Source organism: Schistocerca piceifrons, chromosome 1 (assembly GCF_021461385.2).
Source record: "Schistocerca piceifrons isolate TAMUIC-IGC-003096 chromosome 1, iqSchPice1.1, whole genome shotgun sequence".
Lineage (NCBI taxonomy): Eukaryota > Metazoa > Arthropoda > Insecta > Orthoptera > Acrididae > Schistocerca > Schistocerca piceifrons.
In genome coordinates this window covers 931,220,899-931,238,368 of record NC_060138.1, presented here as the reverse complement: position 1 = coordinate 931,238,368, position 17,470 = coordinate 931,220,899, and the positions used below count along the sequence as shown (strand labels likewise).

At 39.6% G+C, this 17,470-nt stretch overlaps 1 protein-coding gene across 4 annotated transcripts in view; it reads right to left on the bottom strand.

Annotated features, from left to right (window-relative positions):
• LOC124798396 (GATOR complex protein Iml1) overlaps window positions 1-17,470 on the bottom strand; it is a 547,410-nt gene that overhangs the window by 180,213 nt on the left and 349,727 nt on the right. The gene's annotated exons all lie outside the window — the stretch shown is intronic.

Below are 17,470 nucleotides of genomic sequence, written 5' to 3'. Positions count from 1 at the left end.
TGGACTGAGGTAGCAAATTTAATTAAAGCAGTAAGTCTTAAATTAGATAACCAAAGAACAGAGTCAAATTCTGAAATTGCAACATTAAGTGAAAAATTAGATGCACAAACTAAAGAACTCACCGCTCAAAATACTTCTTTAAGAAAGGAACTAAATACAACTCTAAATGCTCAAAGTCTTAAATTAGATTCAGTGAACACTCAATTAAATAATAAATTGGATGTTCAGAATGGGACTTTAGGATTGTTAAGTGCTAGAGTACATAAAAAAGTAAAGGATTTAGTCAGTTATGTGAAGGCATGGGAAATGACACTTTAACTACAAAAGTAGAGTATTTTAAAATAGATTTGAAAGAAGAGTTATCTGATTTGTTAAGTAGTCAAGTAAACCAACTGTTCACTGACTTGAGTCAGACACAGAGTAACCAATTTCAGGACTTAGCTAAAAAGTTAGAATGTGATATTGAAGATAAGTATAATAATGTAGAAGCTGAACTTGGTGAAAAATTATGATCATTTCAGAGTTTCTGTGATGTTACATTCGATGCTGTAAAGCAGAGGTTGCACACCTTAAAAGAGCATTTGGAAAGACAGTGTAAATTAATACCTATGGTCCAATCGCAAATTGCAGGCATGAGCATTTGAGTAGATGATGTGAAATGAAATGTCCAAGAGAAACCTCAGACATAGTAAATAAAAGTAATCTGGAGGAACAGGTAGAGAAAATAATTAACCGAGAAGTTGACGAGAGGATAACCCCTGACAACATTTCTTCAAATTTAGCTTCAGAACTTAATGATACTAAGAGAGTATAGATAATTTATGTAATAATTCAAACTTATCCAGGATAGAGTAGAAAACACAATAACTTTACCCAATGTTGTGTTACCTAGTAAAGTGGTAATTGTTTTGTTGTGTGGAGGCTTTCACACAAAATTTAACGAGAAGTATTCATCTGTAAGTAATTGAGTGAGGTTAATGTCAGATCCATGGGATCCAGGTGGAGTCATGTCTGTCCCCCAGGGACATTAACATTCTGTGTTAACGGGCGGAGTGACGACTGTTGGATCCCGAGTTGTTTTCGGTATTTCTTCTGTACTATATTTCCTACACCGAATTCCCATCAAATCTTAAACTATTCTGTAATCTATTCTTGAATTCTTTAACTATCCTATAGTGTTAGTACCTAGGAAAATAAATATGACTAAAAGATAAGAGACTTAAGAGAATCATGGATAAACAGTGATCTCTAAACATGAAAGGCAACGAACAGTATATAGTATTAGTGGAAAACATAATATGATGGTAGTATTCAAACAGAATAATATCTAGACAACATGAACTGAGCATAATCTTTTATGTGTGTATAAAAATACAGTATAAGCTTAATGCCCAAACAACTATGTTATCGTAGTGATGATTTTCTATTTAATATAGAATATTTTATACCTTTTATGAAATGTGATGTAGATGGGAGGGTTTGTATTGGTTTTGGAAGGGGCGGGTATTATAGATTAAAGCATGATTTACACTAACAAATAAATCATGGCTAACACAGAACACACACCACACCTTTCAAACAACCATTGCAAACAAGTGTGACTGATTCTTCACCATTTGCTGTTCCATAGGTGTTGCTAACACTTTTCTTCAGGGACTTCAAGGGCGAAGGTGAGAATGTTAATTCTGTGGAGACGTTTAACACCATACCTCCTCCGGCTTCCCACACAAGTACCGTCGAAGTAGGGAACCTGGGGAAGGGGGTGGGAAGGGTTTCCTGTCTTTGGAGCTATCTTCTTTCTCTTCTTTGATCTTAGCAACCGTTGCTACTTTTTCCGTTCTTACTTCCCATTTGAGGACCTATCTATCTTTCCCTCTTTCTATGTTCAACTACTTCTATCACAGAAGTCTCTCATTTTACGTGGTTTCCAATAATTTACACCTTATTTTATATAAGAACTCCAAAGAATCAGGCTACACAAACACACTTACACATACACACAAAAAATACGATTACACAAACAATGATCTTACACATCGAAAGGGGAGAATCGTCGAGCATTGTAGGGGAGAAACGGAATGCGTGCATTGAGAAAGGATGCACACAATGCCATTTACGGTGACAGTTCTACATCACACACACGGTTATATAAGAATACTTTAGGGAGATATGCACACATTGTCATTTACTGTAATGGATCTACATTGCCTGTTTTTTTAAGTATATAAAAACTAGAATGATTCCACACTGAGTATGCATAAAGAAGAAGGGTGCGTAAGGAAAGAGAACATAAGCCAGAGAATGATAGTGGCACTCTTATAGCTTGAGTAAAATATATTGAATGGAGTATATAGACATGGTTAGAAGTTGTTTAGTAAAGGAGGATTCTAGGGTATGAACAGAAGGATTAAGAAGCAAGTGTAAAGTGTGAAGTCCATCTTTAATTTTACCAAAGAATATTTAACTATTGTGCACACAAAGATGTATACTAGGGCAAGGAACTATGAGGCCTACTTGTAAAGTATCAGGGGGGAGGGGGGAGGCACACTCAGCATTTATTGAATATATAAGGCAGATAGGCAGACCTAAGAAAGCTGACCTATACTGTGCGGACAGGGACACCAAGAAGGGGTTGACCTGTACCATAAGAGAATACGAATTAAGGGGTGTGTACCTACCAAAACGGAAGGAGGAAGTGCACTCGTAGGGTCGACCCATATTTAAGGAAAAGATACTGATCCAAGGGGAAAAGGACAGTATCATGACAGAAGTCACACATTTTGTAGGAACTGAATTCTATATTTCATTTGCATTATTATGTTTTCTGAGTGTCAATAGGAACAGAAAAGAAAAATTTTAGTCCTCTCAATTTTTAGATATTGAAAGAGCTAACTCCAACATTGATTGAAAGGTTCATGTTTTATAATTGTAGTAGAATGGAGAAAAGGAATGACCAAGCAATAAGAACAAGAGTATTTACAATAATTAATAGAAAAAGATGTATTGTTGAAAAATGAAGTGTTATCCTATGTGATATTAATGTACATGGTAAATATTTATAAAATATCGCATGTTCGATCTAAAGGGGGGGGGGGGGGGATATGTAGTGACTCCCCAATTTATAGTGATTCGAGAATTTCCACGTAAATTCTGGAACCACTCGACCCTCTGCCACCTCGAACATGCGATGGTTTAAAAATAAGTGTGAGAGAGAGAGCCTATTTACTGTGCAACATGTGTCTGTGTGTGCAGGATGGACATTTATCATGGAAAGACAAGAGTTGTGCCAGACGAGTGACACTGGCAAGTGTCTGTATGGAGGATGCAAGGAGTAACTATGTATTATTCCTTGGTGGTCAAATAACTGTAATTTTTACAGACAATTGAAACATCATTTGTCTAGAGACTCTTACTTAATCTTGCTTTTAGACTTGCTAGAAGCAAGAAGCAACACTTGTTTTCTGAATTTCTGGTGGTTATTAAACTCATCACAATGTAATTATATTTAATTGTATCTAATGGGTATCAGTGTAGTTGACTTGCAAGAGTTTGTATACTTACATGTGAAACTTGTGGAGATGAAAATATACTTGAACTGAAAGTATGAGGGTAGAGAGTTATTTCTTTTGAGAGAGAGAGAGCATGTTTAGTCCCTCTAACCAGCATTATTTCTTTGGAGAAGCAGTTATGGAGATTAACGCAGTCACATATCCAGAGAAGAGGATCAGCTAAACATTTCAAATAAGTCAACTGTAGTAAGTGAAGTGTGAAGTTCGCAATCCAGTTTTGCACAGCTTCCCTTGTCACCGAAACCATTAGAAATTGTAACATAAAACCTTACTGCATAATGTTGCTCTAAATTCCACTGTTCCATTTTCATAACGCATGACAAAAACACAACTTCACTGATGACGCTCTGAAAAATCATGTGATGGCTGCATGCAACTGAAACTCGGACTGGGCATCAGGAAGGAATGAACACACCAGGCTAAAGAAGTAGAACAGCATAATGTTGCCAGACTGCTCACATTGTTGTCAGTCTCATTACTTTTCTCACACACCCGGTATATGGTACTATTATGGGCAATATTGTGAGAAGGAAGTTGCTACTCACCACATAGCGGAGATGCTGAGTAGCAGATTGTTGTTGTTTGTTTGTTGTGGTCTTCAGTCCTGAGACTGGTTTGATGCAGCTCTCCATGCTACTCTATCCTGTGCAAGCTTCTTCATCTCCCAGTACCTACTGCAACCTACATCCTTCTGAATCTGCGTAGTGTATTCATCTCTTGGTCTCCCTCTATGATTTTTACCCTCCACGCTGCCCTCCAATACTAAATCGGTGATCCCTTGATGCCTCAGAACATGTCCTACCAACCGATCCCTTCTTCTGGTCAAGTTGTGCCACAAACTTCTCTTCTCCCCAATCCTATTCAATACTTCCTCATTAGTTATGTGATCTACCCATCTAATCTTCAGCATTCTTCTGTAGCACCACATTTCGAAAGCTTCTATTCTCTTCTTGTCCAAACTATTTATCATCCATGTTTCACTTCCATACATGGCTACACTCCATACAAATACTTTCAGAAATGACTTCCTGACACTTAAATCAATACTGGATGTTAACAAATTTCTCTTCTTCAGAAACGCTTTCCTTGCCATTGCCAGCCTACATTTTATATCCTCTCTACTTCGACCATCATCAGTTATTTTGCTCCCCAAATAGCAAAACTCCTTTACTACTTTAAGTGCCTCATTTCCTAATCTAATTCCCTCAGCATCACCCGACTTAATTAAACTACATTCCATTATCCTTGTTTTGCTTTTGTTGATGTTCATCTTATATCCTCCTTTCAAGACACTGTCCATTCCATTTAACTGCTCTTCCAAGTCCTTTGCTGTCTCTGACAGAATTACAATGTCATCGGCGAACCTCAAAGTTTTTATTTCTTCTCCATGAATTTTAATACCTACTCCGAATTTTTCTTTTGTTTCCGAGTAGCAGATAGGCACAACAAAAGGATTTTCACCCTTAAAGCTTTTGGCCAATGGCCTTTGTCAACAATACTCACACACACACACACACACACACACACACACACACACACACAGACACACACACACACACACACACACACACACGCACGCCAACAGAACTCACACACATGACTGCAGTCTCAGACAACTGAAACCACATTATGAGCAGCAGCACCATTGCATGATAGGAGTGACAACTGGGTGGGGGAAAGGAGAAGGCTGGGAGGGGGAGGGATAGTAGGGTGGGGATGGCGGACAGTGAAGTGCTGTAGGTTGGCAGGTTGGGGGGCGACCATTGTAGAGATCAGGTGGGGAGGATGGAGGGGGGGGGGGATTAGTGGAAAAACAGAGAAATAGAGAGAAAAACAAATAAATAAAAATAAAATACATAAAAAATAAAATAAATAAAAAGACTGGGTGTGGTGGTAACCTTCATTAATTGCTGTGCTCACCCATCCAGCCCCTTCCCTGCTCCCATTCCAGCACTACACAGCCATCGTTCCACCACCACTTGCAGCCATTTTTTATTTTTTTTATTTTTAATTTATATTTATTTTATTTTTTCTTTCTATTTCTCTATTTCTCTCCTTTTCCACTACTCCCCCCCCCCTTCCCCACCTCTCCCCACCTCTCCCCTGCCCATCGTCCAACCTGCAGCACTTCACTGTCCACCATCCCCACCATACTATCCCTCCCCCTCCCCAACCCAGCCCCCTCCTTTCGCCCACCCAGTCGCCACTCCCATCATGCACTGGTGCTGCTGCTCACAGTGTGGTTTCAGTTGCTTGAGACTGCAGTTTTGTGTGTGTGTGTGTGTGTGTGTGTGTGTGTGTGTGTGTGTGTGTGCGCGCGCGCGCGCGCAGGCACGCGTATGTGTGTGTGTTGTTGACAAAGGCCACTGGCCGAAAGCTTTAAGTGTGAAAATCCTTTTGTTGTGCCTATCTGTGACTCAGCATCTCTGCTATATGGTGAGTAGCAACTTTCCTTCTTATAATATTGTTACATTCCATCCTGGATTATCGATTTTTTTGGCCTATTATGGGCAAGGTATTTCCAGGTGACCTTTATTTATTTATATGTTCTGAACATCATTCATATACAAGGGTTATCCAAAAAGATGTTATCACACATATGGCACTACATAATTTTAAAATTCCTTCTGTTGCAGATTAGAGATAGCTACCCAACATACTTTGGAACAGAGAAGGACGGTAACAGTTTGGATGATGTGTTTGAGTCACCCTCAATAGTCTGAAAAAAATTTCAGCAAAGGTGTCAATAAAGATCCTCAGAGTCATCTAACTACTTGTCAACTGCAGAAATTTGTAGGCAGCAGGTCTGTGACCAATGACTGTAAACAAAACAAAGGATGTTGAAGGCATATTTGTACAGAAGATAACATCATAAATATCCAAAGCACAATTATTAAGAGCCCAAAAATGTCAAATATGAAATTAGCATTGGAAACTGGAGTCACACGGACAAGTGTCTTAATAATTCTGGACATTGATCTGCGAATGTAGCCATACCACTTTCCAAAGATAAAGGTCCCATGTAATGCTGATAAAATTGCTAGTGTATGAGCTCCAGAAGTGTTGTTAGAAATGATGCATATACATCCAAGTGCAGTTTTCTTTATGTCAGATGTGGTGTCAACGGCAACATGAATAAGCACACTTGTGTCATTTAATGTACAGTCAATTACCATAAATTGAGAGAGCACACTCGATCCTCTCCAAAAGTTAATGCAGGGAGTGGTACTTTGAAGTCTGGAGCACTTCACCCATTTTTTTTTCTTACCTAGATAAGTTGCAGAGTTTTGTAGAATTTTAATGATGATAATCTTTCTATCCACACCATAACATCACGTTGCTTCCAGCAAGATTGCGCAAGATTGTGCACTACCACATTATTAGTTAAATATTTGACACTACATGGATGAGATATTTTGTAGACTCTGGATTGGAAGAGATTGATCTTCAGCATGGCCACCATATTCACCCCATTTGACTCCATGTAATATCTGGCTATGGGAAAAGGTGAAATAATGTGTGTTTGGTGAAAGAACATGTGTGGTACAATCCTACTGACATTAAAGACCACCATGATTGCAACACAAAAGTTGTCCACTGTATGCCTACTGAGGAACTGATGACCTCAGAAGTTAAGTCCCATAGTACTCAGAGCCTTTGAACCATTGCCTACTGAGATGTGTAAACAAGCAATGACCTGCATGGTAAACAGGCTTTACACACACATTGAGAACCAAGGAGTACAGATCAATAAAATTCACTAGTTTTATTTTGATTTGTGTATACTGTATGTGTTTTTATATTTAAAATAAAATAATCATATAATATAAAAATAACAAAATCAAATAATCACTTCCCATATAAGTGGTAACGTCTATTTGGATGACCCTGTGTACATCTTGTACTTCCTCTGCATGAAACCAGAGGCTGGAGAGCTACTTCACATTTCATCCTTTTCTGAAGGTAGTTTATTAATGTTATACAGAATTTTCTGTCATCATTCTTTAATTTCTTCCCTGATTTTCAGTCATGACTTCCCTCCCTGTCTACTTCTAACTACAATTTCCTCCATCTGGGTAGTGGACTGGCAGAATGACGGTGCACATAACTACCACACTGTTATCTCCATGCTAATTGTTGTGCATAGGTTCCTCTTCTCACCAGCTTTTCTGAGCATTTATCCCTTTGACATTCTGCCAGTTCACTGTATACTCAACATTCTGCTCTAAAATCATATTTTAAAAGCCTTCAGTGTTTTCTTTTCCTCTCTCCTCAGTTCCCCAGTTTCTGACCCTACTCACATCTGTTCTCCACGTCAATATATGATAACTGTTTCCTATTAAGTAGGGAGACACTCATGACCACATTTTCCTTTTTGAGACAAGTGATACTTTTTTCTGAATTATTCTTTTTCAGACACATTGTATTCCTTTAGGGGATCACTAAACATCTCTGCATTTATATCTCTACCACTGCATTCGTAACTTAAGGCATTATTTAAAATAACTTCCACAATCTGTAGGTACTGTGTAAATAAAGTTTTTATGTTGGCTTAAGTCGAATCATTTGATAACTGCTCCCACACAATTTCTGATGTCAAAACCTGGGAGTAGTGATGGGGACAGAAACCTTCAAGATATCAGGGATGTCAGTAATAATTCAAGTGGACCTACCCATCAATTCAGGGCAACTAAATGGCAGAACATCTTGATGGATATAATACAATACATGCTCTCAGCTAAGTCATATAAACATTGAGATCTTCATCTCACTTGCATTCATTATTGTAATTTGTCAACATACTGCACACATCTCCCTCTGGGTACTGGAGTAATATCTGAGCAGAGGATAGAAGAGTAACTGTTGAATTATGTAGGATGTGCATAGCTGAGTTGTCCAGTGTTTTCAAGTGTTAGCAATACTACAATTATGACTAAACATTAGGAAAGATATTCAAACAACTGACTGTCCCTCTAAATTGAAATGTAAATGAGGAACACTATGTTCCAGTGCAAGACTCTGTTTATCAGATAAATTGGTTTGATAATTTCACATCCAAGAATGAGACAGAATATTTTAGCAGTCAACTGCAGGGAACTTTGGCTAATGTAACGATCCTGGATGACGCTATCCAAGACTTACTCAACAATGCAGAATACAAATCCGGCATCTTAGCATGCAAAGAATACAGAAACTCAGTGAAATGGGCATTCCTGAAGGCAAAATACAATTTTCAGGGATGACACTATGGCTGTCAGTAGGCACAATAACACTGCTCAGCTGCCACCAATCAAATTAGAGACGTTTTCTGCTGACTTTACGCAATGGGGTCATTTCTGCAAACAGTTAAAATCCACTACTGATGCAGACTCCAGCTTGTGAACTGTCAATAAACAAGTATTTCTTTGAGGATGCATGGAGAAGGAACCCAAGAGTTTGGCACAAGATGTTACTATACCACAGCTGCCTATGACCAAAGTATGGAAATTTTACATGCATGTTATGATGGCAGAAATAGAATTACCCAGGCACATCTTGACTACCTGGAAGATGTTACACTTACAATATCTCAATCCCCAGAAACTCCTGACGTTTACTGAATTCAATAAGCACATACAAGTTCTTCATGCACTATGGGAGGCCGTAGAGATCTATGGTCGAGTCTTAGTCTCAAAGATACCTTGCTCTTTTCTGAGAGACATATGTTGATGTTGGGTAATTCATTTGAGGAGGAAACAATTGTCAGAAGGGAAAATCCTGAAATGGATGGAGTTCTCATTATAAGAGTAAGACAGGAGGCCTGATGGCATAAAATATTCATGGGGAATCTTTCAGACAAACTACACTGTAAAGTCTACAGCAGCCCTCAATGTTCAATATAAGTTCATTCATTTGGTGGGGGAGGGGACCAAACAGTGAGGTCATCGGTCCCATCGGGTTAGGGAAGATGGGCGAAGGAAGTCGGCTGCGTCCTTTCAAAGGAATCATCCTAGTATTTGCCTGAACTAAATCAGAATGTACAGCACAGATGACCTTATATGAGATCCAAGCCTACTTTGTGTTGTTAAATAGCATGGTCACTGGGCAGAAGATTGCGAGAAGGTGAAAGATGTTCATGATCGATCCAGAAACAGGTGCATTTTTGCCTCAATCAGGGTCACATGGTAAAAGAGTAGTTTACCACTCTTGTAAGAAGAATGATGATAATTCAGTCTGCAGCAATTCAAAACATTCTACACCATCAGCTACTCCTGCTGAACACAGTTCAGTCAGCAACATGAATACTGGATGTTTATGATTCAGTTACCTCCAGGCAGTCAAATTGTATGTAACAAGGCCCACAGGTGAAAGCATGTTAGATGGTGGCAGCCAGTGTAGCTTCATCAGCAGATCACACTGCTGCAAAGCACCTTGAAAAAGCAATTGAAGCGCCATACAGGCAGAAAGGTTATGCATATTTGCAGGACTGTAACTTGCATAAAGGAAACAACCAAAATGTTAATTTGATGGCAAACATAACCCTTAATTGTGATAGCGTGTCATTCAGTGCTCAGAAACAACTCTTGCAATAGTGAAGAGGTACTTCTTTAAAAAACAGAATCACTTTTGAGTACCACTACTGTAATAGCTATCTTCAATGTAATGTTGCTTTCCTCCAGTGACATATTATAGTAAACAATTAAATAAATCAATAAATAAAAATAAAATCAATAATTATAATGTAATCATATTTGTTGATTTCAAAAAGGCATATCATACTACAGATGGAGGTGGACAGTGTTTAACGTACTAGAGAATTCCAAGTTGATATACAATGGATAACCAAACAATCTATCTTCATTGGGACAGGGTCAGCATCTGTGATGAATTTTTTAAATGATAATCAATAATTGTTGCACATTGTTAATCTTCCCGTAGTTAGTGTATAATTTTGTATTTTTGAAACATTGAGTGATTTTGTCAAAAACAATAATAATGATTCGAGAATGAGATTTTCACTCTGCAGCAGAGTGTGCGCTGATATGAAACTTCCTGGCAGATTAAAACTGTGTGCTGGACCGAGTCTCGGTCCGGCACACAGTTTTAATCTGCCAGGAAGTTTCAATAATAATGATGTCCCATTTTCTGGTATTTTTATGTTTTTAATTTTACTGATAATATCATAGTATAAAATTATTCAGTAGCTACAGGAATATTAACAATCTGCAACCATTACTGAGACACACAACCACAGAAAACTGAGCCTTTTTCGGGCTGGGGCCAAGATGCTGGAGTTGGCAGTCATGTGTACATGAGGTGTGCTCGCTTGGGCATATGAATGGTGTGTGTTTCTCTTTTGCTGAGGGAGGCTGTGGCCGGAAGCTTTAGGTAAGTGTCTTTCAATTGTGCCCATCTGTAACTTAATATATCTTCTTTTTGGTAAGTAGCAATCTGTCCTTTCCTAGATTGTTGTCAAAGAGTTTAGGTTGTTAAGCTGAAGAGAAAGTAAACGTAAGTTCTCTCATTTATCTAGCCATGCTCGAATATTCTTCCTTAGGAGTTTAATACATGAACTAAATTAAACTTATGAAATCTCAGTGACTTCTTTCATAGTCTCACTCCCTGTATTACAATCAGCTATAGCAGAAAATCTGCTACCATCATCATCAAGAACAACAACAACAAGCGGCAGCAGCAGCAGAGATTACAGAGCAATGCAAATAAAATGGAAGAACTCATAGGTCCACCAACAAGAGGAACCAGGTTTTTTTAACTCATGGGTCGGGGAAAAAGGAACATAGATAATATTGACGTAGGTAGTTCCACCATAAAAATTTTGCACCAAAATGTTCAGTGTGAGTCAAGTAAATTAGATGAGACAGGAATTTTATTGCCAACTAAGATAGCACACGTTTTTATTCTGTCTGAATATGGCCTGAGAGAAAATGAAATAAGGGTTTCTGAAGGGGTAAGTATAATGGAGAGGAAATTGTTGTGTATGTAAGTGTCAAGATGAGGGAAACTACTCCATGGCCAACCAAAAATAATTCAGAAATGTTTTCTGAACAAGTAACTGTCAAAATAAAAATGCAGGGAGAGAAGTTGATATTACATCTGTATCAATCACCTACCTTGCAAATAAAACAATGACAATACGTAGAGTGTTGCTTACGATAAAGAAGACACATTCAGTGGCAGACAGGCACAATTAAAAGATACCTACATAAACTTTTTGGGCACAGCCTTCACCAGCAAGAGAGAGACACACACACATCATTCATACACATAAACAAGCACATCTCACGCACACATGACCGCCATCCACTCATGGGTGCATGAGGTGTGCTTGCTTGTGTGTATGAATGATATATGTGTCTCTTTTACTGATGAAGGCTGTGCCCAAAGTTTTATGTAAGTGTCTTTTAATTGTGCCTATTTTCAACTTAATGTATCTTCTTTATGGTAAGTAGCAATCTGTATTTTCCTACATTGTTGATATAGCTGACAAATAAAGTTTTTAAAAGAAATAGAAGTGCTTTTAGATAAGTCATTAATTAATTTCCTTATATAGTAATAGTGGGGGATCTAAATAGTGACAGCTGTCATACAAAAAGTTTCTCTGATCTGATCAATGCCTACGATCTGAAGTTAGGTGTATGTATCCCAACAAGACGTTGTCAAACTTCACAAACACCGATAGATCATGTAATTACAAACATTCCTCAGAGTAGGCCATCAGTGCAGGTCATAAATTTTGCAGTCTTGAGTCTTATGGACAAATACTTCAAATATCACGAGACAGAGATTTTGTAAAAAAAATATTGTGAAGATTTATACAGATGGAGGGAAATGGACTTGTTAAATAACTTAGAGAAGAGACGGGGGTACTTTTGTTAATATTAGGGTACTACTACATAAATAGTGCTTGTCTTGTAGCATCCAAAAATCTAAATATGGTAAATATGAAGAACTGGACCACACAAAACACTATGAAATTGGGTGGATGATCTAAAAATGGCATATGAAAATTGCCTAATAAACAAATTATGAACAGCATTGACACTTATAAGGACAGGAAGAGAGTCTACAATAGAATAATAAGAGGAACTATTAAGCTTACAGAATCCAATTTTGGACATATGAATGTAAATAACAACTTTTATTATGTCTTAATACAAAACAAAGTGCACTGAATGAGACACACACAATGAATAAACAACAGGGGGATATGCCCAAGGAACATCGAACTGTAGTGCCATTAATATCATATACAGAGGGAGATTTTAAATGCAAAAAATAACATTTCAGTTTCAACACTTAACACTATTTGAGTATCTTAAAATCTACTTCTGACGTTGTTCAAGCATGTGCACAATATCAAAAACCTATCTTTGGGCAATAGTTTGGTGAAAATGTTCGCATATTGTTTTTTGCTTGGAACATACTCTCTTCTGCCTCATACTTTTCTCTTATGAAATGATGTAAGATATCAATGTGTTTTGATCTTTTATAAACTTGGAATTTTTTTATGAGGTTTATCATGCTCTGACTATCCACATGTAGTATTGTTGCTTGATCACATTGATTTCCAAAATCATTTATCAGATTTCGCAGCCATATTTCATCTTTCACAGCCACGCTGGCTGCCACATATTACGATTCTGTGGTGCTCAAGGTCACTATCTGATGCTGAGAGGACCATGTTACTGGTCCGTTTGATAACAGAAAAACAAAACCAGAAGTTGACTACCTTCATTCTGTATCTCTCATGCAATCTGAGTCACTATACCAGTACAGAATCATCTTGTCTCAACTCTTTCTGCACAATACGCCAAAGTCTTTCATGCTTTGTATATACCTGAAAATGTGTGTGATGGCTTGAAAATGACTAACATCATTGTTCAAGTATTTGCTCACTGCATTCACTGCAAAAGCCAGGTCCGGCAATTAATAGTTGTGAGAAATAAAAATGAACCAACTGTTTTCTTGAATGAAAATTTTGCTATAACGGATGCATTTTCATCTGCTGAGTACAATTTCACTTTTGGAAGAGCCAGAGCAGATACAGGATTCAAATTTTCCAAGTCAAAATATTTCTGGATTCGCCTCACACATACTGTTTTGTGCACAAACAACATTTTTTCTTCTTTATTTTGCTCAATTTCCCATTCTGCAAAAGACTTTCAATTTGAAAACAGTTACTACAAACATTTTCGTCATTCCTTCTACAATGACCTCAAGGGATTCTTCACTTTTACCAGACAACAACCTGTCATCTACACACAAAGCCAAGAAGACCAGGTCATTTCCAACTTTCCCAGTGAAAATACATGTATCTGTGTCACTCTCTTTGAAATCTAACTTCTTCAAGAGTTTAAAAAATGATTGCAAATAAAGTGCATAGTGAGTCATATCTCACTGCTGGTGAGACAATTTCATTGTGGTCCAGTCCAAAGCAAGAAGTAAAGCCTCGAGCGACAAGTCGAGCTTTTCATTGGGAGTCATTTTTGGTTTTCAATGGTTTGATTTTGACTACTCACATTGAATCTATTGTTGTCTGGGTCTTTTACGGCAGGATGAACCAAGTTTCACTTGTTTGGCATGCTTGGAGTTCCTCTTCAATTGAGCATTTCCATTTTTCTTTGTCTGGACCTGAGAGTGCCTCTTCAAAAGCGTTTGGTTCAAGACGGTCTACTTACTTCCCAGCACATTCAGCTGGGGGTCAAATTCGGCTCCTTTCACATAATTTGTAAAACTGCTGCCAATCTTCAAGTGGTTGTTCACGATCTCAATTTCCCCTTCCTCTCATCTTCAGCTGGAGGCTCAACATTGTGTTCTCCATCTCCACCTTTAGTTTCCTTGGTGTAATATATAGGGAAAATATAAAATATAGAGTAAATAAAATATGGGGAACAAATTATGTAAACTGATATAATCTTGCAATAATGACAATATTACGAAAAAAATACATTCCTATTCATTATATAGCGGAAAAGTCGAGTCACAGATAAAAACAACAAAAAGACTGTCAAATACGTAAACTTTTGGGCCATAAGGCCTTCTTCCAAATAAGACCCTCCAACCCACCCATCCACACACACACACACACACACACACACACACACACACACACACACACACAACAACAACAACAACAACAACAATGGTCTCTGGCTACGGAGGCCAGACTGTGAGCAGCTGTGCCTCACAGGAGAAGCAATCTGGATGGTGGAAGTGAGGAGCAGGCTGGGGTGGGGAGGAGGAGGGATAGCAGGTAGGGGTCGAGGATGGTAAAGTGCCACTTTTGGTATCATACAGGGATGAGGTGAAGAAAGGGTGTAGGTTGGCTAGGTGCAGTCAGGAGGTTAGAGGAGGAGATTAGTGTTTAACGTCCCGTCGACAACGAGGTCATTAGAGACGGAGCGCAAGCTCGGGTGAGGGAAGAATGGGGAAGGAAATCAGCCATGCCCTTTCAAAGGAACCATCCCAGCATTTGCCTGAAGCGATTTAGGGAAGTCATGGAAAACCTAAATCAGGATGGCCGGAGACGGGATTGAACCGTCGTCCTACCGAATGCGAGTCCAGTGTGCTAACCACTGCACCACCTCGCTCGGTTAGTCACGAGGTTAGACGAGGGATGGGAGAGGAGGAGCGGCAGCAGGAAAGGAGAGAAGTAAAAAGACTGTGTGCGCATTGGTAGAGTAGAGGGCTGTGTATCGCTAGAGTGGGAACAGGGAAGAGCATAGGTAGCTGAAGGATTATGACTAACGAAAGTTAAGACCAGCAAAGCTGGGAACATAGGTTATATCTTGCAGGGAGAGTTCCCATCTGCGTAGTTCAGAAAAGTAGTGTTGGCAGGAAGGATCCAGATGGCAGAGATTGTGAAGAAATCATTAAAGTGAAGATTATTGTTTTGGGCAGTGTGCTCAGCAACTGGGTGGTCCAGCTGTTTCTCGTCCGCAGTTTTTCAGTGGGCCTGCTCATCACTACTGATGCCACCTCACTTTACATTAACAGCCCCAACACCCATGGCATTGCCACTATTGAAATCTACCTTTCCCAGTGCATGACAGATTCGAAACGTACAACCTCCTTTCAGGTCACCATGACCAACTATATGCTCATCAACAATTACTTCTGCTTTGAAGGCATCACCTACAAACAAATCAAGCATACAGCAATAGGTTCCCACATGGCACCATCCTATGCTAACCTACTCATAGGCCATCTAGAGGAATCTTTTCTAACCACCCAGATTCCCAATCCCCTCACTTGGTTCCGATTCACTGATGACATCCTCAGTATCTGGATAAAGGGTGAGGACACCCCATCCACATTCCTCAAGAACCTCAACACCTTCTCTGCCTTTCACTTCACATGGACTTCCTGAACCCAATACGCAACCCTCCTTGATGTTGACCTCCACCTCAAAAGCTGGCTACATCAGAACCTCTGTCCACATCAAATCTACCAACTGCCAGCAACACCTCCACTTCAGTAGCTGCCATCCATTCCATACGAAAAAGTCCCTTCCATACAACCTATCCACCCATGGATGTCACATCTGTAGTGATGAGAAGTTCCTCTCGAAATATACCAAAGGTCTCACTGAGGCTTTCACAGACTATAATTAGCCTCCCAAACTTGTAAAGCAACAGATGCCTCACACGCATCCAACTCCCGAAGTCCCACCATGTGGCCACAGATGAGCATTCCTCTAGAGACTCATTACCACCCAGGACAGGAGCAACTGAATCCCATTCTCCACCAGGGTTTCAACTGCTTCTCATCATGCCCCAAAATGAAGAATGTCCTACCCACTATCCTTCCCACCTTTCCCACAGTGATATTCCACAACCCACTAAATATGCACAATACCTTCATCCATCCCCACACAACTCCTGTTCTGAACTCCTCGGCCCATGGCTCATATCCCTGTAATAGATCTAGCTCCATTCCACTCACAAGCAACAATTATCCCATCAAAGGCAGGACTACCTGTGAAACCAATCGTGTGATCTACAAGCTAAGCTTCAGCCACTGTGCTGTTGTCTACATGGGCATGACAACCAACAAACTGGCTGACTGCATGAATGGCAATCAGCAAACTTTGACCAAGAAACAGCTGAACCACCAAGATGCTAAGCATGCTGTCCAACACAACATTCTTCATTTTAATGACTGCTTCACAGCCTGTGCCATCTGGATGCTTCCTATCAACACCAGCTTTCTGAAATGCACAAGCGGGAACTCTCAATGCAGTATACCCTACACTCCCTAACCCTCCTGGCCTCAACCTTCGTTAGTCACTTTCCTTCACTCACCTATCCCCTTCCCTGTTCCCACTCAAACACTACTCAGCCCTCTGTTCCACCAATGCACCCACAGTCTTTTTATTTCTCTCCTTTTTCACTGCCTTCCCTCCACCTCCGCCTTCCCATTCCTAATGCCCTTGGCCTTGCTGCTATTGAACACTACCATTCCCAACACCCGATGGATTCCAAACCAACAACCTCCCGCCTAGTCGCCATGACCACCTATATCCTAACCCACAATTACTTCTCCTTTGAAGGCATTACTTACAACCATATCTGGGGTACTGCTATGGGCATCCACATGGCACCGTTATGTGCCGCCTTATTCAAGGCCCATCTAGAGGGATCCTTCCAAAATCCAGAATCCCAAAACCCTCAGCTGGTTCAGATTCGCTGATGACATCTTTACTATCTTGATCCAAGGTGGGGACACCCTATCCACATTCATCCAGAACCTCAACAACTTCTCCCCCATTTGCTTCACCCGGTCCTACTCAACCCAAAAAGCCATCTTCCTACATGTTGACCTCCACCTCAAGGATGCATAGATCCATATGAAACCTACTAACCCCAGCAGTACCCCCATTTCGACAGCTGCCTCCCGTT